Source organism: Rhincodon typus, chromosome 15 (assembly GCF_021869965.1).
Source record: "Rhincodon typus isolate 14 chromosome 15, sRhiTyp1.1, whole genome shotgun sequence".
Lineage (NCBI taxonomy): Eukaryota > Metazoa > Chordata > Chondrichthyes > Orectolobiformes > Rhincodontidae > Rhincodon > Rhincodon typus.
The window spans coordinates 14,588,955-14,614,517 of NC_063346.1; the positions used below are offsets into that span (position 1 = coordinate 14,588,955).

Here is a 25,563-nt window from a genome sequence, read left to right on the forward strand (position 1 = left end):
CTGTCTCTGAAACTTTTTTTAAAAGAATCCAGGATCCAAATCCATAAGACTATAAAACCGTATGGTATAGGATCAGAATAAGGCCATTCAGCCCATTGATATGTCTGTCAGCCCCATTCGTCTGCCTTCTTCCCATAGTTCTTGATCCCCTTACTAATCAAGAACCTATCCATCTCTGACTTAAACACACTTAATGACTTGGTCTCCACAGCCCTCTGTGGTAATAAGTTTACTCTGGCTAAAGAAATTTTTCGTCATCTCAGTTCTAAAGGTCCGTCCCTTCACTCGGAGACTGTGCCCTCAGGTCCTAGCCTCTCCTGCTGGTGGAAACATCATCTCCATGTCCACTGTATCCAGACATGGCACTATTCTGTAAGTTTCAATGAGATACCCCCCTCATCCTTCTAAACTCTATCAAGTACAGATCCTGAGTCCTCAACTGCTCCTCATATGACAAGCCCTTCATCCTCGAGATCATTCCTGTAAACTTCCTCTTCACTCCCTCCAAGGCCACACATCCTTCCTGAGGTAGAGGGCCCAAAACTGCTCACAATATTCAGATCCAGATTCACTTCCTCACCAAAAACTAAATAGTTCTCCCTTGGGTTGTCTTCAATCTGCGTACCAAATTTCATTGAATTTTGTGCATTAGCTTTTGGGGTATGTCATTTGCAGTCAAATATTAATGGACAAAAACATTAGCTTTGTGCAGTTTCAGCAGCAGCGGTAAAACTAAATGTTCAGCCTGTTAACCAAGGGAGATGGGGAAAGCAATTGATATTCATTTGTTTTGTTCTTGTTTAAAAAATGAGACCTCTTCCTTGCTTCAGGTCTCTAACTGATTAACCTGCTAATCCAATAGAATATATAGATGTTGATGTATAGATCTGACCTGTTAGTTGACTGGCCACAATGTTTAATCATCTAGCCTTTTCGTAATCCTGCCTTACAACAACAGCTTGTAATTATATAGCACTTTCAAGGCAATAAAACACTCCAATGCACTGTACAGGTGCATCACAGAGCAAATTTTCACACCAAGCCACATTTGAGGAAGAGTCTCCAGACCTGAAATGTTAACTCTGATTTTCCTTCACAGATGCTGCCAGACGTGCCGAGCTTTTCCAGAAACTTCTGTTTTTGTTCCTGATTTACAGTATCCACAGTTCTTTCAGTTTTCATCCACATTTCATGATGTTTGGGTAGAAGACAGGTTTTTACAAGCAATAGGTTATAGATTCATCAGATGATCAAAACTTACAACATAGAAAGAGGCTATTCAGCCTATTGTGTTTCTAGATGCTAAGAAAAATAACTATCCAGTCTATCCCACTTCCTACAGACAAAGGGGGTGGCCATGGGTACCCGCATGGGCCCAAGCTATGCCTGCCTCTTTGTAGGATACGTGGAACAATCCCTCTTCCAAAGCTACACTGGCCGTATCCCCTACCTCTTCCTCCGTTACATCAATGACTGTATCGGCACTGCCTCATGCTCACACGAGGAGCTCGAACAGTTCATCCACTTCACTAACACCTTCCACCCCAACCTTAAGTTCACCTGGACCATCTCTGATACCTCTCTCTCCTTCCTGGACCTCTCTATCTCCATCTCTGGCATCCACCTGGAAACCGATATCCATTTCAAGCCTACCGATTCCCACAGCTACCTAGAATACACCTCCTCTCACCCACCTTCCTGCAAAAAGGCCACCCCCTATTCCCAATTCCTTTGCCTCTGCCGCATCTGCTCCCAAGATGAGGCATTCCACTCCCGGACATCCCAGATGTCCTCGTTTTTCAAGGACCGCAACTTCCCCTCCACAGTGGTTGAAAATGCCCTCGACCGTGTCTCTCGCATTTCCCGCAACTCATCCCTCACACCCCCTACCCGCAATAACAACCAAAACAGAATCCCCCTCGTCCTCACGTACCACCCCACCAACCTCCAGATCCAACGCATCATCCTCCGACACTTCTACCATCTGCAATCTGACCCCACTACCAAAGACATTTTTCCCTCCCCACCCTTATCCGCTTTCCGGAGCGACCACTCTCTCCGTGACTCCCTTGTCTGCTCCACAGTCCCCTCCAGCCCCACCACCCCTGGCACTTTTCCCTGCAACCGCAGGAAGTGCTACACCTGCCCCTACACCTCATCCCCAGGCCCCAAGAAGACCTTCCACATCAAACAGATGTTCACCTGCACATCTGCTAATGTGGTATACTGTATCCGCTGTTCCCGTTGTGGCCTCCTCTACATCGGGGAAACCAAGCGGAGGCTTGAGGACCGCTTTGCGGAACACCTACGCTCGGTTCGCAGCAAACAACTACACCTCCCAGTCGCCAACCATTTCAACTCCCTCTCCCACTCCTCGGACAACATGTCCATCCCGGGCCTCCTGCATTGCCACAATGATGCCACCCGAAAGCTGCAGGAACAGCATCTCATATTTCGCTTGGGAACCCTGCGGCCCAAGAGTATCAATGTGGACTTCACAAGCTTCAAAATCTCCCCTCCCCCAACCGCATCCCAAAACCAGCCCAGCTTGTCCCCGCCTCCCTAACCATTCCTCCCACCTCAAGCCCCACCCCCATCTCCTACCCACTAACCTCATCCCGCCTCCTTGACCTATCCGTCCTCCCTGGACCAACCTATCCCCTCCCTAACTCCCCACCTACGTTCACCTTTACTGGCTCCAACCCCACCTCTTTGACCTGTCTGTCTCCACTCCACCTATCTTCTCCTTTATCCATCTTCTATCCGCCTCCCCCTCTCTCCCTATTTCTTTCAGAATCCCCTTCTCCTCCCCCCATTTCTGAAGAAGGGTCTCGACCCGAAACGTCAGCTTTCCTGCTCCTCTGATGCTGCCTGGCCTGCTGTGTTCATCCAGCTCTATACCGTGTTATCTCAGATTCTCCAGCATCGGCAGTTCCTAATATCTCACTATCCAGTCTAATCTCACTTTCTAGCACCTGGTCCATAACCTGAAGACTGGAAAGAAGCTCCAATGCAAACTTCTTACTTTATTTTAACACAAAGTATTTGCTTTTGGCAATTTTCCATATGTTTTGTTTACAGATCTGGTAAATGTTAAAATATACAACAATCCCATCACCAAGAGAAAAATAATAAAAGTGGTCATATTTCACAGTTCCATTGTCAGTATTGGAACAGAGTTGGGGATTTAAAGTACCTTCCTTTATCAGCAACAACCTTTCACTTCATTTTTGGAGACTGATTTAATAATTAATCCTTAATTTTGATTCATCCTCTAAAAGTTCTGAAGAAAGGTGCACCATTATCACAGTGACTCATCTTTTATCTGATCACATACTGTTCATCCTGCTGTGTTATTTATAATTGTTCTGATTTCAGTTTATATTTGCAGCCAAGTCTATAGTTTCAGTTCTTTGTCTAATACCTGGCTCATGCAGATCATCAGTGCAAGTGAAGCTGTACTCCACAATAACCCATCATTTCACTATCGGGGATTATCCACACATCTATTTGTATAGACAAGTAAAATTCTATCAACTTTTAAGGACCGAACACCGATTCAATTTGAATATCAATTGTTTGAGGTTTTCCTCTGGACATAGATATCACTGCATATTCCTTCTATTTCTCTTAATTACCATGAGCTTCAATGGATAAAAATAAATATTAAAGTGGGAAGCCCCCAACTCTTTTTGAAAATGTGAGATTTTCTGGACTTTTTCATAAATAATAACGACTCTAATCTTTGGCCAGCCAGAAGGAACATCTTACTCTAAGGGTGTATTTTACGTCCATATTCACCAGGCTTCTTCTATGTTTGTTGGTCTAGCAATTTGAGTAGTTGTTAGCTGAAGATCTTTATAAAGCAAATCCAGAAAGTGCTGGAGAAATTCAGCAGGTCTGGCAGCAACTTTGGGGAGAGAAACAGAGTTCAATATGCATTTTCTTTAAAACTGGAGACATCTTCTTCTGAACTTCAGAACTAAAGATCTTTTGTGCTCAGTAATTGAAACATTAATGATTTCAAAGCAATCTACCAATAAAACCAATCATGTCACATGGAATAAATCATCTTCTGGTGGTCATCCAGACATCTGGGTTAATTATCATGTTAGATTCTGGCTATACAGGACTACTTTCAACATCTTCCAATTCTGAACTTAGAGAGACTGACCGATCATCTCTTGAAAGAACAAAGAAAAATTGATTTATTTTAATTTCTTTAAATGTTCAGAAACTATTTTTTTTTTGCAAACATATTGGAACTGTTGCAATGTTTTATATTTTTCAAAGTATCCTTTTTAACATACCGGAGAATGGTAGTATAATTTTGTTTAGTGCTTTCAGATGAAATATTAAACCAAAACCTGATCTACCTACTCAAGTGAATGTAAGAGATGCTAGGGTAATATATTTGGAAATTAGTAGGGGAATTATCCCTGGTGTTCTGATCAATGTTTATCCCTCAATCAACATCTCAGAAATGGATAATCTAGTCGATATCGCATTTTGGTTTGTGGGAGCTGTCTGTCCGCAAATTGGCTCCTGTGTTTCATACATTACAGCCATAAATGCATGTCAGAAAGCATTTCACTGGCTGTGAAGCATTTTGTCACATCTTGGGGTCATGAAAAGCATTGGATAAATGTGGGACAACGAGACATAGTGGGAATGTCAATAGACTAGTAAACCTGAGATGAGGACTAATGCTGTGGGATCATGGATTCCAATCCCATCACGGCATCTGGTGGAATTTAAATTCAATTAATATAATTTGGAACATAAATTTAATTTCAGTAATAGTGCTGTGAAATGTAATTTTTTAAAAAATCTGCTTCATTAACATCTTCTAGGGAAGGAGAAACCCTGTCCTTACCAATTATGGCCTACATGTGACTCCAGACCCACAGTAATATGGTTGACTCTTAATTGTCACTCAGTTCAAGGACAAGTAGGGATGGATCACAAACACCTGTCTTTCCAATGACTCTCACATCCCACTCAAGAATGAAGAAAGTCAATTTATTTATTTTCATTTCCTTCAATTTTCAGAAACTTACCTTTTTCCCAAACTGTGTTTTCTTAGGAACTAAAATTTCAAAACTTCATTCTGAGCTCTGAGCAAAACTAATCAAATGTTTACACATGTTAATCAAATTTCTGTTCAAGATAGCAACCTGGATCAGTATATCTTATGTGGTATGATAAGCAAGTAGTCCTCAGAGTGCATCTCAATGATTATTTTCATCCAGCAAGAGCTGTAATTTGTAAACTTGTAACTCCAACATCCACAACCCAAGATAATCAAGGATCTAGGAGCAGCAGTGATTGTCACCATGCAGAGTCTACAAATAGTTCCATCCTCAATTGGAAACCAGTAACCTGGGAGTATATTGAAGAGCTGTTCAACAGTGAATGTTTCTGCCATATATTGTAATTATACAAATGATGCAGCTCCTCTGGAAGAGAATCTTGACTGAAATGCATAAAACTTTGGAAATTATCTTGTGATCTGCATTTGCTGTTTGCCTTGCCGTCACATCTTCTGCTGAAGATAGCAACCTGGATTCTGTCAATTCTCAGAACAAGTACACTCCACAGGGATTAGGAAGAATCACCAGCAATTTTTTTCCAAAATCTGTGTGTTCTTTATAATGACAATATATTGAGACAGGATATTTAATAAGTTTATTGTTCATCAAGTAATTTAGACTTGTAATTTCCACTGACACTGCTGGTAATTTTTTTTCTCACCATGTCTGTGTTTGTCATAGCAATAGTTTTCCTAGAATTAGTTTTATTAATCCAGATGAGCCATTAAACCTCTGTTTGCCTGCTCAGGTGGCTGTAAAACATCCCATGACACCACATCAAAAACAGCATGGAACTTATGCCTGGTTACCTGGATAATATTTATCCTTCAACCAACATCACAAAAAAAGGGAGATTACTTGGTCATTTCGTGGGGCTTGCAGTGCTCACATTGTTTACCTCATACATGAATCATAACAGTGACTGCACTTAAGAAGTACCTCATTGGCTGTAAAGAGCTTTGCAGTGTCACAAATAGAAGTCTAATTTTCCCTTTATTGTTCTTTCATGAATACTAAGATGATAGAGACTGAACAAGATCATATTTTACATCCAGCAATTCCAATGTTCCTAAGGTGAGATGCATTGGTTAGAAGGAACAGTGACCCTGAACAGTGACCTAGAGGAAATCAAAAGGATTTCAACGAGAAAACTAATAGTAAAAATAAATTGAAACCCAGAAGTACAGCTTTGAAATGAATGCAACATTCATCCTTCATTTTAAAGTTATAAGTGTATATTTTCTACCCAGTTTGATATCTTGCATTATAGTTGATGCCTATGGCTTTTTCCATGGATGCATAACCTGATTGTCTGCAACTTCAACATTGGAATAGGTTAAAGAGGGAATCTGATCTTCTGATGTGACCGGGTTGAGTTTACTGTTAATACGTGGTGGGTATTTTCCATAAGACCATAGAGGTAGGAGCAGAAGTAGGCCATTCAATGCATCGAGTCTGCTCCAACATTCGATAAAATCATAGCTAATCTGATAATCCTCAACTCCACCTTCCTGCTTCTTCCCCATAACTCTCGATTCCCTTACAGATTAAAAAAAAACTGTCTATCTCAGCCTTAAATATACTAATGACCTAGCCTCAACAGACTTTTGTGATAAAGAATTCAACAGAGTCACAACCACCCCCTCCTTAGCAGAAGAAATTACTCCTCATCACTGTCTTAAATTTGCAACCCCTTATTCTGAGATTATGCCAGTGCCTAACTTCACATTTTACAACATTGTATTCCATCTGCCAAGTTTTTGTCCAACCACTTAACCTGTTTATATCTCTCTGCAGAGTCTTTTTTCTCATTCACACCACTTGATTTCCAACCTATTTTTGTGTCATTTGCAATCCTGGCAAGTACATTCACTTTCCTCATCCAAGTCATGAATACATATTATAAATAACTGTGGCACTAGCAATGACCCATGTGGCACTCCACTCATTACAGGTTGCCATCCTGAAAATGTCCTCCTTATCCCAACACTCTGTCTTCATATTAATTAGTCAATCCTTTATCCATGCCAGTATACTATCTCCAACATGATGGGTATATCTTATTATGGAGCCTAATCTGTGGTACTTTATCAAACGCCAACTGAAAATCCAATTATATTACATTCACTGTTTACCCCCATCTATCCTGCTTGTTACCTCCTCAAAGAATTCTAGTAAATTTGTCAGATATGACTTCGCTTTCATGAAGCAATGCTGACTCTGCTTGATCATATCATGTATTTCCGAATGCTCTGCTATTACATCCTTTATCATAGACTAACATTTTCCCAATATCAGACATTAGGCTAACTGGCTTATTACCTGTTAGCTGATTTTTTTTTGTCTCTTTCCCTTTTTAAGTAAAAGTGTTACACTGACAATTTACCATTCCTCCATGACTTTTCCAGAATCTAAGAATTATTGGAAGATTACTAGAAGTGCATCCACTATCTCTGTGGCCACTTCCTTTAATATTTTGGAATGCATCACATCAAGTCCGGGGGAACTTATCAGTTTTTAGCCCCATTAATTTCCCTAGCATCTTTTCTCTAGATACAGTGTTTGGATTTATTTCCTGTCCTCCTTTCACCAATGATTATTTAATAATTCTGGAATGCTATTAACTTCTACAGTGAAGATTGATGCAAAGTTTTTATTGAACTCCTCTGCTGGTTCCTGGTTCCCCAATAGTATATCCCCAGCCTTATTCACTAAGGGTCTAACATTCACTTTGGATTTTGTCTTCCTTTTAATTTATTTGCGGGAGGTTGGTCAGCTTAGTTGGCCGAATGGCTTAATTGAAATACAGAATAACACCCACAGAGTGGGTTTAATTCCTGTACTGGCTGAGGTTACCATACAGACTCCTCTTCTCAATGTCTCGCCTTGCCTGAGGCATGGTGACCCTCAGGTTAAACCACCACCGGTCGTCTCTCTCTAATGAGAGAGCAGCCCTATGTTCTGTTAAGACTCTGATGATGTTACCTTTCATTTATTTAAAAAAACTCTTGCTGTTTGTCTTAATATTGCTTGCAAATTTGCCCTCAATGTTTACATTTTCTCTTTTTATTATTTTTGATCAATTAGAATCATAGAATCTCTACAGTGTGGAAGCAGGCCATTCAGCCCAATGAGTCCACACCAACCCTCCAAAGAGCACTCCACCCAGACCCACCCCCTCTACTCTATCCCTGTAACACTTCATTTCCCATGGCTAATCCACCTAGCCTGCTCATCCCTGGATACTATGGGCAATTTAGCATAGCCAATCCACCAAACCTACACATCCTTGGACAATTAGAAAGGTAAGGTTTGACATGATAAATAATCCCAATGGCACATCCACCCCCATGAGGTGCAACTAAAATGGTTGCCACCCTGCATTTTTCTTCCAGTTTTGTAATTGATGCAAACTTTCTGGTTCCTTGCAAAGAGTATATCAGTGCATTGGTGCAAATGGCAAATGTCAGTGCTGAACTGGAGACTGGCCCTCATTAGGCAGTCTAGACCAAACACAACAGATACACTCATCACTTTAATCTGTCTCAATACACCTAGATCCCTCCTTAAGTTTACTACGTCAGCCTCACTCTGCTGTCATTTTGGGATGTTTAGTGTTGTTCTACGCCAAGAATTCAAATAACAGGGTAATTGTACTGCCATGAGGAGACTCTATCCCTCAAACACCATCACTAGAACCGTTTGCTTTGTCAAGATTTTTTTGTTGTTGTTGCAAAGCCTGCAGTGCTTCCCACGTAGTGAGAAGAAAAACTGTTTTTATTGCCAAAAGTAACCTGTTGAGCTAAGAAATCGCTGTCTACAGGCAATTTATTTCTTTCAGTGGAGATGTCCAGCCCTTCCCCTACGGGTTAACACTGTCACAGTTTCACATTGCATTCGAGACAAGGTTTCACACGGGATCTCGTTTCAGAAAACCTTAGGTTGCAATCTGTTTTGATTTCCAATTTTTTTTAAAATTACCAATCCCACAACAAGTAATAACGAGCCCAGTCTGCAGAAATTCACCTGATGCCAGGTGAACACACCTCCCGTCCTGTGAATCTAAGTTCACCCACTCCTCGGCCCTCCCAGAAAATAAACTTACAATGCGAGTTGTAAACTGACACTCCCTCCCTCCCTCCCTCCTGCCAATCTGAGTAAATATTACCTGGAACTGCATGGTAACGTACAGCAAAGCATACACCGCTCGCCATCACTTCGCGTGTTGTGGAAATCGTGACCTCTTCTAATTCGTGTTTGAACCAACGGCGACTTTTGTGTGTGTGTGTGTGTGTGGAGTTTTGGTGGTGGAAGGGGCTGGGGGTTGGTTGTTCTGCGGAAGGGGTGAACGTAAAGTGAAGCGAATTTAACGATAACAAGCGAAACGCCTGCTTGAATGCGGCAGGAAGGATTGGCTTCCAGGAAGAGTGGGGAAAATGTGGTGAGAGCGTGTGGAGGACACGGGCGATTGCACGGTAAAGTAGACCCGCTCTTTCTCCTCTAACTCCCTAAACATAGCGCCTGGAGGCTAGAATGGCAAGCACCCTGCACCCACCCTGTACACTCAGTCCCTTCTCCCTCCATCTGTGTCCGCCACTCACCACCCTTTCCAAGTGGAGCGTTCACTTTTAAAATTCCCATGTTGTACAGTTACTTTTAACTTACAGGAGAGTTCATACCATGTTTTATGTAATAACTTCCCTGAAATGTCCTCCTACAAGTGTTTTACATTGTCAACTGAGAAAGAATTAACCCCACTTTTGGCCCAGGTCCTGGAAAAAGCCCTCCAGTTTGTTTATCTAAGCACATTTTAGAGTTTTTAATTCCTCGCGTGCTTACACAAATACCAGTATTTAAATTATTTTTCGTGGCGAGCATTTTTAAGCGTTCTTCAGTTGAGCGCCTTTCTTAGTCTGTTGAATGTTCCTGTGAAAGGAGACACAAAATAAAGCGTAAAGTTAGAGGACAGTCTTTGTAGCCGTTAGAAGGCTTTCTTCAAGAACTAGGGGTCACAGTCTAAGAATAAGGGGTAAGCCATTCAGGACTGAGATGAGGAAGAATTTCTTCACTCGGGGAATTGTGAACCTTTGGAATTCTCTCCCACAGAAAGCTTTTGGGGACCAGTTCGTTCAATATATTCAACAGGGAGCTGGACATGGCCCTTGCAGCCAAAGGAATCAAGGGATATGGATAAAAAGCAGGAGTGGGAAACTGAAATTGCATGATCATTTTGAATGGTAGGGCAGGCTTGAAGGGCCGAATAGCCTACTTCTGCACCTATTTTCTGTTTCAATTCGTTTTCTGTCCTTCAGAAAGGCACCGGCTACTGGAAATCACATGGGCTGTATCCTTTAACTCACTGTGCCTCGTGGTTTTAGTGTCATCTTCCATCACTCACCAGGTGTACGGCAAGTAAACACATTTTAAGTGACAAGGTGAGGGTGCATCTAAAATGTTAGAAAAAAACCCACAAAGAATGCACCCTGGTGCAGATTCAGATTGCCAGGCAAGAAGCATCAGCATGTGTGGCAAACTCTTGAGCCTCAAGTTCACTTGTGTTTGGGTTGCAAAGGAAAATGAGTTGCTCCTTGTTTTTGGCTTTAGACCAAGCCCCTCTTTCAGGAGGGACACCAGTAGAAGCTAGTCTGTGTTACACAGCACACTTCAACCTCCTTCTGTCTCTCCTAAACTGTGGCCAAGTAAGGCATCACAATGACTTGCATTATTTAAGTGGCTTTAAGCACCCCAAGGTGTGTTGTGTAACAGAATTCCTCACCAAGTCCTAAAAGGAGATATTGGGACAGGTTTGGTCAAAGAGATAAGTTATAGTGTGTGACTGAAAGGGGGATAGAGAGGGCAGCAGTTTAGGGAAAGTCTTGCAGATCTAGGTAGTGGAAGGCATAGCAGCCAATTCATTTCAAAATCTTAAAGGATTGTGAGGCTGGAGGAGGTTACAGGGATAATGAAGGACATAAGAAATAGGATCAATTGTAGGCCATTTGGCCCTTCCAAACTGTTCCACCACTCAATAAGGTAATCATTGATTGATCATGACCTTAACATTTTTATTCATTAATAGGAATGGTCAGCATTTATTACCCATCCCTAATGGCCCAGAGAGCTATTAAGATTCAGTCACATCACTGTGGAGTCACTTGTAGGCCAGACTGTGTAAGGATGACAGATTTCCTTTTCTAAAGGACATTGTTGAACTCCAGTTTTGCAGTCTGACCCTTGTTGATTGAAAATCTGTCGAACTGAGACATAAACTGTTGAAAGGTTTAAAAGCAAATATGATGGTTTTAAAATGGAGACATTTTGTACGGAGACCAAAGGAGATGAGTGGGGACAGGGTTGATAGCTGAAGTGGACTTGGCCTCAGTTAAGATAAAGATAAATATTATTGGATGGGTTAAGTTTATACAGCATGGGAGGCCAGCAAGGACATAAATGACAACTTGCATTTAAATAGAGTTTTTCACTTGTCATCTTGAGGTGCTTTACAAGTGGCAGAATGGGTACTGAACCGGAAATGGCAGAGACGTTAGGGGAAGTAATGGAAAACAGAGGCAAGATGTAAATCTGCAGAAGGTGTAGGGACCAAATGCTGGCAAATGGGACTAGATTAATTTAGGATATCTGGTCAGCATGGACGAGTTGGACCGAAGGGTCTGTTTCTGTTCTGTACTTCTCTGTGACTCTTAAGACGTTTGAAAGTTTGGGGGGGGTGCGGGGCACAGTAAAAATGAACAGGTTGGTAAGAGAATTTGAGTACAAGATGTTCTGGAAGAAGGTTATGTAACTAATGGTGGAGGATCAAGGGAGGGAAGCAATAAGATTTTGGAGTAGATTTGTAGCTCGGGTTGTGGGTGTTGAGGTTGGTTGGCTCGCCGAGCTGGTTTGTTGTTCCGCAGACGTTTCGTTACCGTGCTTGGTAACATCCTCAGTGCAGCCTCTGATGAAGCGTCGGTGTGTTTTCCCGCCTGGCTTTTAAACTCTGGGGTCCGTTGCGATGGATTGCCTCACTTCCGGATTTCCTCCGTAATGGAGTGTATATGGGGTCGAGTTCAATGTGTTTATTAATAGCCTGCATCGTGGAGTGCCATGCTTCCAGGAATTCTCGTGCTTGTCTCTGCCTAGGCTGCACTGAGGATGTTACCAAGCACGGTAACGAAACGTCTGCGGAACAACAAACCAGCTCGGCGAGCCAACCAACCTCAAGCAATAAGATCTCAGGTACTAATGTGGCATAAACCCTGGGTGACATCCATTAGATGCCGAGATGGTTAGATAGATACCACATCAATGTGAACAGCACTAAAGGTTATTTTCTAAATTAATCACTTATACTTCAATTATGATTTGTTGATCAAAAATGTGCTGTGGTATAAATCATAATTAACAATGAAAACTCTCTGGGTTGGCACATCGTCCTTCAGTCTCTGGATCAAAGATTCAAATGGGGCCAGAGCAGATGAGATGAAAACTCTCATGTAAATGTTTAAGTGAACTGACTCAATTCCTAATTGCTATGGCGCCACGTCATAAAACAAACCATAACTCAGCACCTAACTGACAACCATAGTCATTCCTTGTTTAGAAACATGGAAAGAGACAGGTTCCTGGTGTTTTTGATATATATTTTACCCAGTCTTTCCCAGCAGTTTTGTCTTTTGTTGATGTATAGTTCTATTGGTGCTAAATGTCAATCTTAATATCTAATGCTAACCAATGAGTGTCAGCTAGCTATTTAACTGTGTTGGGCATTACAGTAGAGTCTCTTCTTGCTCTTGCCTGGTGTTGACATGTGCACTTCCTGGTAGCAGTCATTGGATAGATTTAAGCATAGGAATATAAATAGTTTTAGTCTAAGATTATAGAGATAACTATAATATCCTCATTTCTATTGGTGTTGCCTATGTCACAGGGCAATTCCACTAACAGAGGAGAAAACATGACCGTTTATAAGGCCACATACTTTGTTCATCTGCAGCTTCTGTGCTTGTGCATTCCTCCACATCAAATTTTAATTATACCCATAATATGTACTATTCTAAGCTGGAGGCAACAAAAGTTTTGCCATTTTCCCTCCTTAAGATCATGTGAGACAAACTGGCAGGATGCAAAGGAAAATACTTCTGAATACATAAAATTACCACAATTTCAGTTGTGGATTGCATAAAAGACAGATTCTCTAAACAAAATCCAACAAAAAAGAACCGTCCTAAACGATTTTATGTACAAAATGGCATCAGAGTCAAATACCACCTGCTGTTGATTTTGCTTAGGTTCTTTCATACAAGATATCAGAAATGCTTTTAGGTTGCCTGTTATGGAGATGTCACATGTGGAACAGAAACATTTTTTGAGTTTAGGGTTAAGGCATATATATTGAGACAGATTAAAAGAATGTTTTATAATGCTTGAAAGAAAATTGGACATTTTCATCACATCTGGCTTTCTTCAGCCTCAGATGTTGTCAAGAGTCTGTGTCTTGAAGACTGGGCTAGGTTGAACTGTGAGTCATTGTAATAGTATACCTGAAACTTGAAATTTATCAAAAATTGGAACGTGTTCCATTCACATCAATCACCCTGATGAGCACAAAAAACAAGTTCCAACCCAGAAACTTGGAAGCGTTTGCACAATTGTGTGTGCGTGTGCGTGTGTGTGTGTGTGTATGTGGTTGTCTCATGATGGCAGCTACCACGTGGGTCTAGCTGACCAGAAAACTCTCCCAATGTAACCATAAGTGTATCAGAAGTATTTGCAGATTGATAACCGACCTGTTTGGCGACATTATGACTCACTTTCTGAAGCTATGAGGTTCCAAGGTGGGATTTGAACACAGTTTCTGGCCTAGGGATAGTGACTCTGCTGACTGCAGTACTAGCTGAATTATTGGTTGAATTACTCACCATATTGGAACTTTAATTTTAATAACACTTTTCTCAACAATTAAGCTCTTAAAATATATCACAGCCGATGAAGTTCTTTTGTTCTTGTTGTGTCATCACTGTTTTAATGCAGGAAACGCAACAGCCAGTATGTACACACCAAGCTCCAACAAACAGTGTGATACGGACCAAATAGTTTGTTTTTGTGATGTTGTTGGAGGAATAGATATTAGCCAGGCCACTGGATATAACTGCTCTTTGCTTCTTTGAAATGTGCCATTTGATCTTTTGCATCCAACTGAAAAGGCAAGTTGAACATTTCATCCAAAAGGTGGCGCCTCCAACAGTGCAGCACTCCCTAGCGCTTTGTCCTCCAATCCTGAAGTGGCTTTTGAACAATGTGATTGAGTGTCAAGTGCTACAAACTGAACCGTGGCTGATTCTAAACTGTTACCCCAAAGTTACTTTAATATTTTATGTATGTAGAATGTGAAGCTCAAACCACCGTGGAGATGTAGTTAAGATTAGCCAGTGATTAAAACGACTGGAAAAATTAGACACATGCTCTTCTAGTTTAGAACTATTTACAAAAGGCTTCAGTATATTTTACCACTGCACTGCCTGCATGGTAATCTACAGACATTTAATATCTAGAGTTGGCATCACATAGCTTCTAATTCCTGATTTGTAAAATCGCCTTCATTGCTTCTAATATCCTTTCGAAGTCCTCTTTGGGCTGTATAAGTAAATGACCAACCTTCCCCATTTGTGACATTTCTGGTGACTCTGTCACATGCTTTAACCAGAAAGGGCCAACTTCTGCAACTGATGTAAACACATCTCTGGCACCTGAGGTGGGGGGAGGGAAATAAGGTGTTCCATGTATCACTCTTTATTTAGATCATTTCAAATTCATCACTAGTTACTTAGTAATGGCATGATAAGGGAACAAATTGTACACCTGTGCATTTTACCTAGACACAACACCTTTCACAAACCTAGCTGATGATGGCATGCCATGATTGATTGCTGAACATCTGAACTGCAACCAGCCACTGCAAAATCATTTAAAAGATAAGAAACAAGCCAAAAGTTTCAAGCAGCATTAACTTCTAAAGTGAAGGTTGTTCAAGCAAATAATTAACTACAAGCAACTTTTAATCATCAAATTAATGGTAAACTGTGGTGCTTCTTTCACTGCTAGGTCAGTTTGACACTTAAACCTATACAAGGTTTATGAAGTTCCTCTAGTCTGCAAATAACAATTAACTTTCCATTTTCAGTATATTAGTTTGTCTATCATCGCATTTCATACAGGAAGTCAAGAACCACTAGGTCAGGCACCATCAGAGGAGCAGGCAAGTCGACATTTCGCGTCAGGACCCTTCCTGATGAAGGATCTCGACCCGAAACATCGACTTTCCTGCTCCTCTGATGCTGCCTGAACTGCAATGTTCCTCCAGCTCCACACTGTATTGACTCTGATTTCCAGCACCTGCAGTCCTTGCTATCTCCAAGTCAAGAACCATTGTAATTTTCAGGTCAATTGGATTTGAGGGCTGGGGAATAATTGCAGGAGAGATACAACCCACTTTGAAGTTATTTGAAGTCCCTATTTTAATTTCCGCCCATTATAAATCCCTACACCTGTATAGCAGTTATAATGGGAACTGCCTATGTATGCTAATCATGTTGTAATTACAACTTGTACCAGTTGGTGGCACTTTTTCAGAATGAAGGGGTAATATCAGATTGGCACATTTTATATAAATTACCGTTGTAAATATAAATACAGGAACTACCATAAATATTTGACAGGAAGTACACAGATATTTTTTTAAAAAAGAACTATGTTAATTGACATATTCGAGAAATAAACTGCAAAACAGCTCCAAAATTGAATAAAATGAAAAGAAGCTGAGGTAAATTAACAATTGACTTGGGTAATATCAGGCTTGGAATTTTGAAAGTCTGTAGACTGTACGAGGAAGGGAGGGAGGGAGGACAGAAGAGTGTAAGCATTCAGAATTTTTAGGAAAGAATGATTTTGAGTGGGAAATTATATGCTGTCTGCATGATGGTACAGTGAAGACGTAGAGAGCAGGAAGAGCATGTTGCCTGAGCTTTTTGTAGGCACCTTCAGTAGTTAGAGTGTGCCAGTGCCCCTTGACATCCATGATAAAGAATATCGATAGCAGAAAATGGACTGGAGTGGATCTACCAAAGGTGAGAGGTGGAAGCAGAAGGTCAGACTTGCAAGGTACATTTGGCTGTTGTGCTTTTAAACAAATTAATGAAAGTAGTCTTAATCGCTTCATTAAATGGCATAGAACACAGGCCACAGTCGTCTGTTGTAATCCAGTGCATTACGATAAGAACATTCTAATGAAATTACTACCTTAGAATCACTTCCATATATCCAGTCTTTTCCATTTCACACTTACGGTGTTGACAAGATAATTATCACAGAATAGCTTCTTGAAGCATGAAACTAGTTTTTAATCTGTCAAATGCTCTATTTTTTTTAAATTAGAGACTTGTACATATGTACACAGGAAGCTGATTTTTTTTATTGCTGAAGAACTAGGATTATTTCCATTTGGGGACAGTGTGATGAAAGGTGACTGGAGATAAAATCTCCTGGTTCAATTACTTTAAGCGAATTGGGAATGGGTTCAAAATAGAGAGCCAGGCTGATTTTCTGAACATTTCATGAATTCAAAATGCATTCCTCCTTTCATTTCCCTTCAAATGATTTCCTGTTTCCTGCTCCCCACCCCCACCCCATCACACCAGAGTTGCTGAGGTACTTGTCACTCCTTTCAGATGGCGCTCGTGTTCAGTTAGGCTATGGACAGCATCAGAAGCGAGTCTGATTCTTGCCACATAGCCAAATGCAGTTGCCATTATCAGCAGGTCAGGAGCCAGTGATCATTTGAGGAGACAGTGGCTGATTCTGTCCTTTACCAACCTGATCACCCTGTAACCAAATCGAGTTGCCCCAGTGCTGGGCTTTTTTTTTCATTCACAGGATGTGAATATCACTAGTCAGGCCAGCATTTATTGCCCATCTCGAATTGCATTAAGTGATATCCACATGGATTTGGGTCTGGAGTCATTTTCTCCAGACCAGGTAAGGATGATAGTCAATATTGAGTTCAATAATTTTAGGGCCTAAACTCTCCCATATCCCAGCCCCCCACCCCACACACCAAGCCTTGTTACCACATAGCCTGCCATTACACACCCCCAGTTAGTCACTAACAATCCCCATTAACAACTACTGACCCTCCCAGCCTGATCGTTAGCAACTCCTTTGTCTGTCCAACTGTCTTTCTCTCTCTTTGGGCTCTATCCTATCGTTTACTCCCTACCCCACCTACCTCCCTATTTTCTGCATATAAACTGACCGTTTCCCAGCCACCATCAGTTCTGAGGAAGGGTCACCGGACGCGAAACGTTAACTCTGTTTTCTCCTTCACAGATGCTGCCAGACCTGCTGAGCTTTTCCAGCAACTTTGTTTTTGTTCCTGATTTCCAGCATCCGCAATTCTTTTGGTTTTTATTAAGGATGGCGGTTTCCTTCCCGAAAGGACGTTAGCAAACCAGGTGGGTTTCTTCCTGGCAATTGACAATGGATTCATTATCGTCGTTAGGTTCCTTATTCAAGATATTTATTGAATTCAAATTCCACTATCTGCCACAGCCGGATTCAAACCAGACCCCCAAAACATTACTTCTGTCTCTGGATTAATAGTCTGGCGATAATACCACGAGACCATCACCTCGCCTGGGAAACTGAATCAACCCTTGAAGGAACACAGCTAGAAATCAATATCATACCAAGCAATTGAACTACCTCCTAAGCCATGAGGGAAAGGAGTCCAACTTCTTTCCAAAAAAAAAACCTCACCAGCAGTCTCCACCCCTGATATTCATGAATCAAAATAGTTTACTTGTGCAGCTAACAATCTATCTCTGCAGTTGTTTAAATGTACAACTTGGTCATGACTTACATCTGTTTAGACTAGTAGGGTTGTAAAATTTACTGCTCAAGTATATTTTTTCCTTATTAGGTCATAGTAGGACTGATAATGATACTGGAATTATCCAACATAGCACTGCAACTGATTCCCCATCCCTAGTACTTGTTCTGAAGGCATTGGATTGGAATCTTTCAATGTAGTCATCCATGTTCTCTTTTTAAACAATGTGCTTGGTTTTAATTCAGCCATGGATTATTACAAGTTAAAACACTGTTTAAAGCAATAGTGCACTAGAAAGCATTTATCTGTGTATACATCAACAGTGCAATTAGTTTATATATTTTGCAGCAGTTAGCATAAAACAAACTCCAAACCCATCAGTTTGCAGTTTAAGAGATTTAGGTGTAAGCTGTGGGTTAATACAGGTAGTATTCACACCAGTGAGTGAAAAGGTTGCTTACATTAATATTTAAACACAGTTTTAAAATGTACTACATCAGCTGGAAAGTGCTTTGGAAAATTGCTGACGTTAGGAAAGTTGCTAAATAAAAAGAAATTCCCACTTAATAATGAGCAGAAGGAATGGGTTTTGAAAACAGAGCTGGAATGGCTGAGGGGAGGGAATTCCAAAGGATAGGAACCTACCAGCCAAGTTGTGGAATGGGGAAGAGAGATGAGTGAGAATCTGGAATCAGAGCAATGCAATGTACAAGGGAGCTTGAGGAAATTTAGGGCAGGAGAAAATTGCTGATGTGAGGGCATGGAATAATTTAAAGGTAAGTTGGAGAATTTTAAAATTCACTGTTTAGATATATCTATTTATGGGCCTTGATGAAGGAAAAGAGTATTGTCTATCATGGTTTGGAAATCCAAGTTTTATAGAGGGGAATAAGGAGATAAAGAGACAAAACATAGAATAAATTAATGAGTCAAATATGAGTTCATTCGCTCTAAATACAAGAAAGGCTCTTAATAATGAGAGACTACAAACTGTGAAAGAACAAGGGGGTTTAGGAATGCAAGAACACAAACTGCTAAAGCTGGTCCACAGGACCAAAAGAAAATCAAAAAGACGAATAGTTTTTTATATGTTAAAGGGTACAGGGAGGAAGTTATGTTTCAGTTGCATGAAGCCTTGGCTTGATCCATCTGAATGATTGTGGTCAGTTTTGTCCACTATTTATCAGGAACAATGATTTTAGTCTGGGAGAGTACACATTTACCAAAATGATAGCAGCAGAGGTTACAGGAATAAACCATGAGGGCAGGTTATGTAAACGTGGTTTACTGTCATTGTCAGCTCCCCCTGACTTCAAGGAAGATGTCTACCTGAGGTTGTGAGTTTCTGGCACAGAACTTCATGTGACTGAACAGGCTGATTTTCAACCTACAGATCTTTGGACACATGAAATTCTCAGAGACACTTGGATAGTGAAAGCTGGCTGATAGTATGCTTTTGAATAGTGACCTGGCATGCATGCTTTTCTCACTAAAGTCTGGTAAGTTTTTCTCTGCAGGTTTACGAATTGGTTAAAACTAACACAAAGGAAAATACTAATTAGCACCAAGAAGCACTGAGCTGTAACACTATTGATTTGCAGTTTGGCAACATCTGTTGAACTCCTGTTGTTTTTATAAGTACTTTATTCAGCAGGATAAGAGTTTATATGAATTAGAAACAAGAAAACATCGTCATGTTATGCAATGCACTAAGAACGTGGTTATTCCAAGCCTTACAAAGCATTTCCTCCCCCTTTCTGCAGCAAGACTTCTTGAATTCAGTGAGGCGTCTTCATCTCATTCTAATTGTGTAACGATCCATTTAAGACTTGCAATAATCACTCTGTTGGTGTAGCTTCAAAGATGAAACCAGAACTATATATAAACAGATTGAGTAGCGTACAGTGAAGGTCAGTGCTGCTGCACTTCAAAGAGCTCCAGTGTCTTCTGAAGCATTTTTCTTTGAACTCCCCAGAATATCGACCATTTGCGAATAAAAAGAACAGGAGCTAGTGGAAGCAGATTTCAGCCATCCAGACATACTGCCCCATTCATTGAAATTGATTTTACATCAATTGCCTGAATTTTAAAGACCTGCCTTCAAGAAAGAAAGTGGTGCTTGTTGGTCTTCCCCTTAAATCAGGTTTGAATCCCATTTTAATTTAGACAGATCTGAGATATCCAATCAAGGTGCTTTAGATAATAAAAGTTTTTGATAAAGTAGATACAGAGGAACCTATTGACACTGGTCAGGAAAGCTTAAGGAAAGGGCTTTTTCTTAAAATTAGAGCTACATCATTCAGACAAAATCCAGATACATATTTGCACGCAGTGCAGTGCAAGTCTGCAATTCCAAGGCTGTGGCTATCATTCCAGCAATTTTCAAGATGGATCTATAGGTAAAGATATCAAGAAATGTGGATCTAAAGTGGGTAACCATGGTGAGGTACTCAGGTCAACCATGACTAAACTGAACAGTAGAAAAGATCCAGTGGGATGAATGGCCTACTCCAATCAGCTGAAATTCATTCACCATTCAGGATGAGTGACTCCTCATTTAGGATAACCTGACACCCACAAAACTATCATGCAGGAACAATAGTGGTCAAGTTGCTGGGTTCAACCAGCTCACTGTACGCTACTCAATCTGTTTATATATAGTTCTGGTTTCATCTTTGAAGCTACACCAACAGAGTGATTATTGCAAGTCTTAAATGGATCGTTACACAATTAAAATGAGATGAAGATGCCTTACTGAATTCAAGAAGTCTTGCTGCAGAAAGGGGGAGGAAATGCTTTGTAAGGCTTGGAATAACCACGTTCTTAGTGCATTGCATAACATGACGATGTTTTCTTGTTTCTAATTCATATAAACTCTTATCCTGCTGAATAAAGTACTTATAAAAACAACAGGAGTTCAACAGATGTTGCCAAACTGCAAATCAATAGTGTTACAGCTCAGTGCTTCTTGGTGCTAATTAGTATTTTCCTTTGTGTTAGTTTTAACCAATTCGTAAACCTGCAGAGAAAAACTTACCAGACTTTAGTTGAGAAAAGCATGCATGCCAGGTCACTATTCAAAAGCATACTATCAGCCAGCTTTCACTATCCAAGTGTCTCTGAGAATTTCATAAACATGGCTCAGATTTTATACATTAGCATCCTAATTATTTTAACACCTTACGAATGAAATAGCAACATCTGTTTGTCCTATTTTTGTATCTTCAATGTACGACAAATTTAGACAACTAGGAATGGGATCATTCCCTGTGTAAATCCAAGAGTTGGTATTTTGCAGATTGTGTCTAGTTTTCACTCGATTCCATGGTGACCATGATATTAACTAAAGTGTGGCCATGAATAAACAGTGTTGATGGTTGCTTTTTCTGTCTTCTTCTGATGCAGGAAATCAATATTGAACTGTTGACCCTGCAGTAGAGTGTTCCCTGCATACCACCTTTTTGCATCCAATTTGCTTCACTCTAAAGGATGAAACTATGGGTCTGAAACAATCCTGTTTGGGCGGTAAGCTCATTTCCGTGTGTTCTCACCCCTCGCATCAACAAACAAGCTTCTTATTCTGCTCTTGTTCTATCTCTACCAACACTAACTTCTTACTGCTGCTATGTATGGGTTATTCCCGAGTCACAACAACTTTTTCTCACTCTCTGGTGCCTAGTATTCTGGTTCCCACTTCTCAATTATTTCAATGTGGCTTTTTTTTTTGATGCATATTAAACATTAATTGTTAGGTTTCTCTCCTCCACACCTCACATCCCTGTGGGCGTAGTTACCCTGTGTGCACCTCAGTGGTTCAAGAAAGTGGCTCACCACCTCTTTCTCATGGGCCACCTATGGATGGGCAATAAATGCTGGCTATCCAGCAACACCCACATTGTGGGAAGGGTTAAACAAATCAAAATGCAAGTATTCTCCCGCTTCTTCCTCACGTTCAGCGCTCTGCAAACAAAATTGGCTTTGATATTTTTGCTCAAGATTTCACCTGCATTCAGTGCTGGATATAATGCCAGCAGTCACCGTTCCTTCCTAATTGAACCATGTGTCAAACAGGAAATGATTTTCTTTTCTTGGGTTACACAGAAGAAGTGGCATGTTTCCATGCAGCTGTCAGCCCTGTACATAGTCAAAAATCAGTGTAATTCTCTTACATCGCTGATTTGTTTTTCTATTAATCCTCCCCCTTTCTTTTCCTCTCTAGGCTGCAGATTATGTTTGCAAGGTGAATGTGATAGAAGCCGCAGTTCAGTGGAGAGTCATCTCCAAGTCCCTGATATCATAATAACGCCTCCAACACCCACGGTTCTCTCAACACCCGGCAGCTTGAAACAGGCTGACAGGGACTCGCTGCTAGATGACACTCTCCCAAACAGATGTTAGCTGCAAAAAAGCCCTGATATTTATGCAAAAGCCCAAGCACCAAGATCACATCAAGAATGTTTCTTGTTTGAAGAAGCGTTAAGAACAGATTGCACAGCAACCATCTGCCTCATTTCACTTGGTGTGTGAATGATAAACTATACACAGATTTATCTACCAATCTGTTTTTTTTTAAAACTTTTAAAACAAGTTTTGATGACAATAGCAATATAGAGTTTGGATTAAAAACTTAAAACATCTGCAAAAAATTACTGTCTGCCATGTTTAACTGCTTTGCACTGTCTCTTAACTCTCCTGCTTTCTGTTGTGTCTTCACACACTATGAGAAAAGCCCCTTTCAAAAATACCATTCGAAGATTAAAAGTGCAAATTTTTGCAGTTGCCCTTTTAACTAAAGAGGAATTCTGCACCAATTACACACACAAATAGTCCAATCTCAAACTCCCAAATTACATCCTGGTATCTTGTTCCAACTTCATAGAACAAGCTCCAGAGACAACCAAAGATGTTTTCAATAACGCAGTGAGATTATCAACATGCAAAGATTATCAAGGATCTGTAAATGAAGACCAGATGGAGTGTCATTTCATCCTGATACTGTTGATGCCTAAAGGAATTTTTAATGGAGAGGCAGGCAGATGGAAATTCTTAATTCATGATGACAGCCAACAGATGGCAAAAGGCATTATCTACAACTGCATGATTCCAGAGACAGATTCTTTAAAAATGTCAGCAACCAAATGGAAAACAGTGCCTTTCAATTCACACTGCCTCCCCTATCCATCAGAAATGGAAATCCGATCGCATTTTTTAGGTCAATGAGAACTAGACTTGAGCTCTAGTGCTACACACCAGTAAATATGAAGTTAGCCATGCTCAGAGGCAAATGTGAAGACCCATTGCAATCTAACCTGAATTGGGAACAATACCGGGATCGAAGGGATAATTTTGTGGAGAAGGCAATTTGTGGAGTTAGAACTCACGCTTTTAAAATCTCTGCATTTTTAAGATTGAAACTATGTTCCTTCTGTAGTATTTCTTAAGGATTTTCAAAAATGTCCTGAGTTGCAAATGCAGTGGGCCGAGGTATGGTACTAAATCACACTGAGTAGGAAGATCCTCTGTTGCTGTCCCTGGTCTTAGTCTGAGCAATTTGGGTGTCAGCCATAATTCAGGTGGTACTCTCTTGCTGCAGCATGCAGGATTGTTAGTTCAAATTCCACTCCAGAAATTGACCTCAAATTTAGGTTGGCACTGCACTGCAACACTGTGGGAGTGCTGCATTGTCAGAGGTGCAGTTTTCGGGTGAGACATTAAGCCAAAGCCTGGTTTGCCCTCCTCAGGTGCATTGCATAAGCTCCCAGGGCACTATTGTGAAGAGGCAGAGGGAGATATCCCCATGTCCTGGCCTATATTGATGTTACAAATAGAATATAGATTATTTGGTCATTACCACATTGCTGTTCTGTGCACAATTTGGCTGCCATGTTTCTTACAGTAAACAGTGGCCAACTCTTCAAAATTACTTAACTGCTAGAAATATATTTTGGATTACATATATTTGTTTCTTTTTTATACATATGGAGGTTTGGTTTTTTTCCTGCTACAATTGGAATCAGTGCCTCTCAGTCAAAAGGGGAAAGAATATCAGCCTGAGTTACTGTTTGATACTCTCTGAGTGATGTGGGTAGACGGGGATAGGATAATGTCAGGATCAGATTCACCTGAGATGCCTACCATGATTGAATTGCCTGCTGTAAGTGACTATCCAGACTTGAGCAGAAAGGATGCTCATTTCATTGTGCTGAGGTACTGTGGCTCAGAAAGCATTACTTTAAAGTGACAGGTGGAAATTTTTAAAAATTCCACTCTCTTCACAATCACACTGGCTCATTCAGTCTGCCCCCTCTTTTTTAAAATTGGATTGTTATCGCTTTATTGACGAAGTATGCACCTTAAATTTGATTTGAAGAAATTTCTATGTGGTATCATTAAAACAAATGTAACAACTTCAGCTTTTCCTCAACAGTTTGAGTGTTAATGGGATTTATGTTAGCATATTAAGAACCTCTTAATGAAATGGCTTCATGTTACACTGATAGGTGCCAGCTACATTACAGCAACTGCCTCACAATGCACAAACTGCATGTGGTGGACAGGATTGGATTTAACTGTGATACCTCCTAGATTGAAACCAGTTGTTTAGTCTGACATGAAAAATAGCTATTTAAGTGGATGCATGGCACTTCCAGGAGACAAAGGCACGAAATGGGAACTGTTCTTTAAATCAGACCATGATCCAATGCTATAAATGAAGGTAGCTATCCAATACATTTCCTCCCATGTGCTTTACAAAATCATGATATTTGTATACTGTGCCATTAACTGAGTGTACTTTTCAACTGTTCCTGTGAGTGATTCATTTCCTGATCTGACATTGCAAATTGTTTATGGTTTTTGTAATGATGGATAGCATCAATGTTGTAATAAAGGCAACAGCGCTTCTTTTTAACTGCTACTTTAATTTAACCTCAACATTGGAAAAATAATCAGCTTGGTATCCTCTGCAGTCTTCCTCAATGTACCACATTTGCCCTGTTGCTGGAAAAGTGCAGAAACCAAGCCATCACAATTAAGAGCTTTACCCTCTGATTACTCTGATGAGCAAATTGCTTTATTTATTTGTGTTTTGCCTTCAGCATTGTATCAATTGCTAGTTAAAACTGCAGAGAACTAGAATGAGTACTTGTTTGTTTTCTTGACTTGTGTTGAACTACCCTGCGGAGATGGTAGAGTGCAACAGTTGGCCCCAGTGTTCTGGTATGTGGGAGGGAAGAGGGGAAAAGGATCAGCCAGTTGGATTCTGGTGTAAAGCAGACCTAGCTGGTTCTCAGGTGACTATTTAATTAGGGTCAGTTCTGATGCCCACCATGGTTGAATTTCTCACTAACATTCAACAGCTTGCTTCATGCAGGAAGATTGAAAGAATAATACAAGAAACAGCAGCAGGGGTAGAATGTATGGCTCCTTGAGACTGCGCCGACATTCAGTAATGATGATAGCTAATCATCTACCTCAACTCCATTTCCCTGCCTGCTCCCTATATCCCTTGATTCACTGAGAGATCAAAAACCTGCCTATTCCATACTGAAGTATATTCAGTGATGGTGTATCCGCAACCTTCTGGGC

The 25,563-nt window shown here is 40.6% G+C and overlaps 1 long non-coding RNA gene across 1 annotated transcript; it reads left to right on the plus strand.

The window, feature by feature from the left end:
* Nucleotides 1-9,246: 9,246 nt before the first annotated feature.
* LOC109914688 lies at nucleotides 9,247-24,886 on the plus strand. The gene is made up of 3 exons (XR_007263827.1): nucleotides 9,247-9,568; nucleotides 21,382-21,501; nucleotides 22,196-24,886. It is a non-coding gene; the product is annotated as an uncharacterized LOC109914688 (long non-coding RNA).
* The last annotated feature ends 677 nt before the right edge of the window (nucleotides 24,887-25,563 follow it).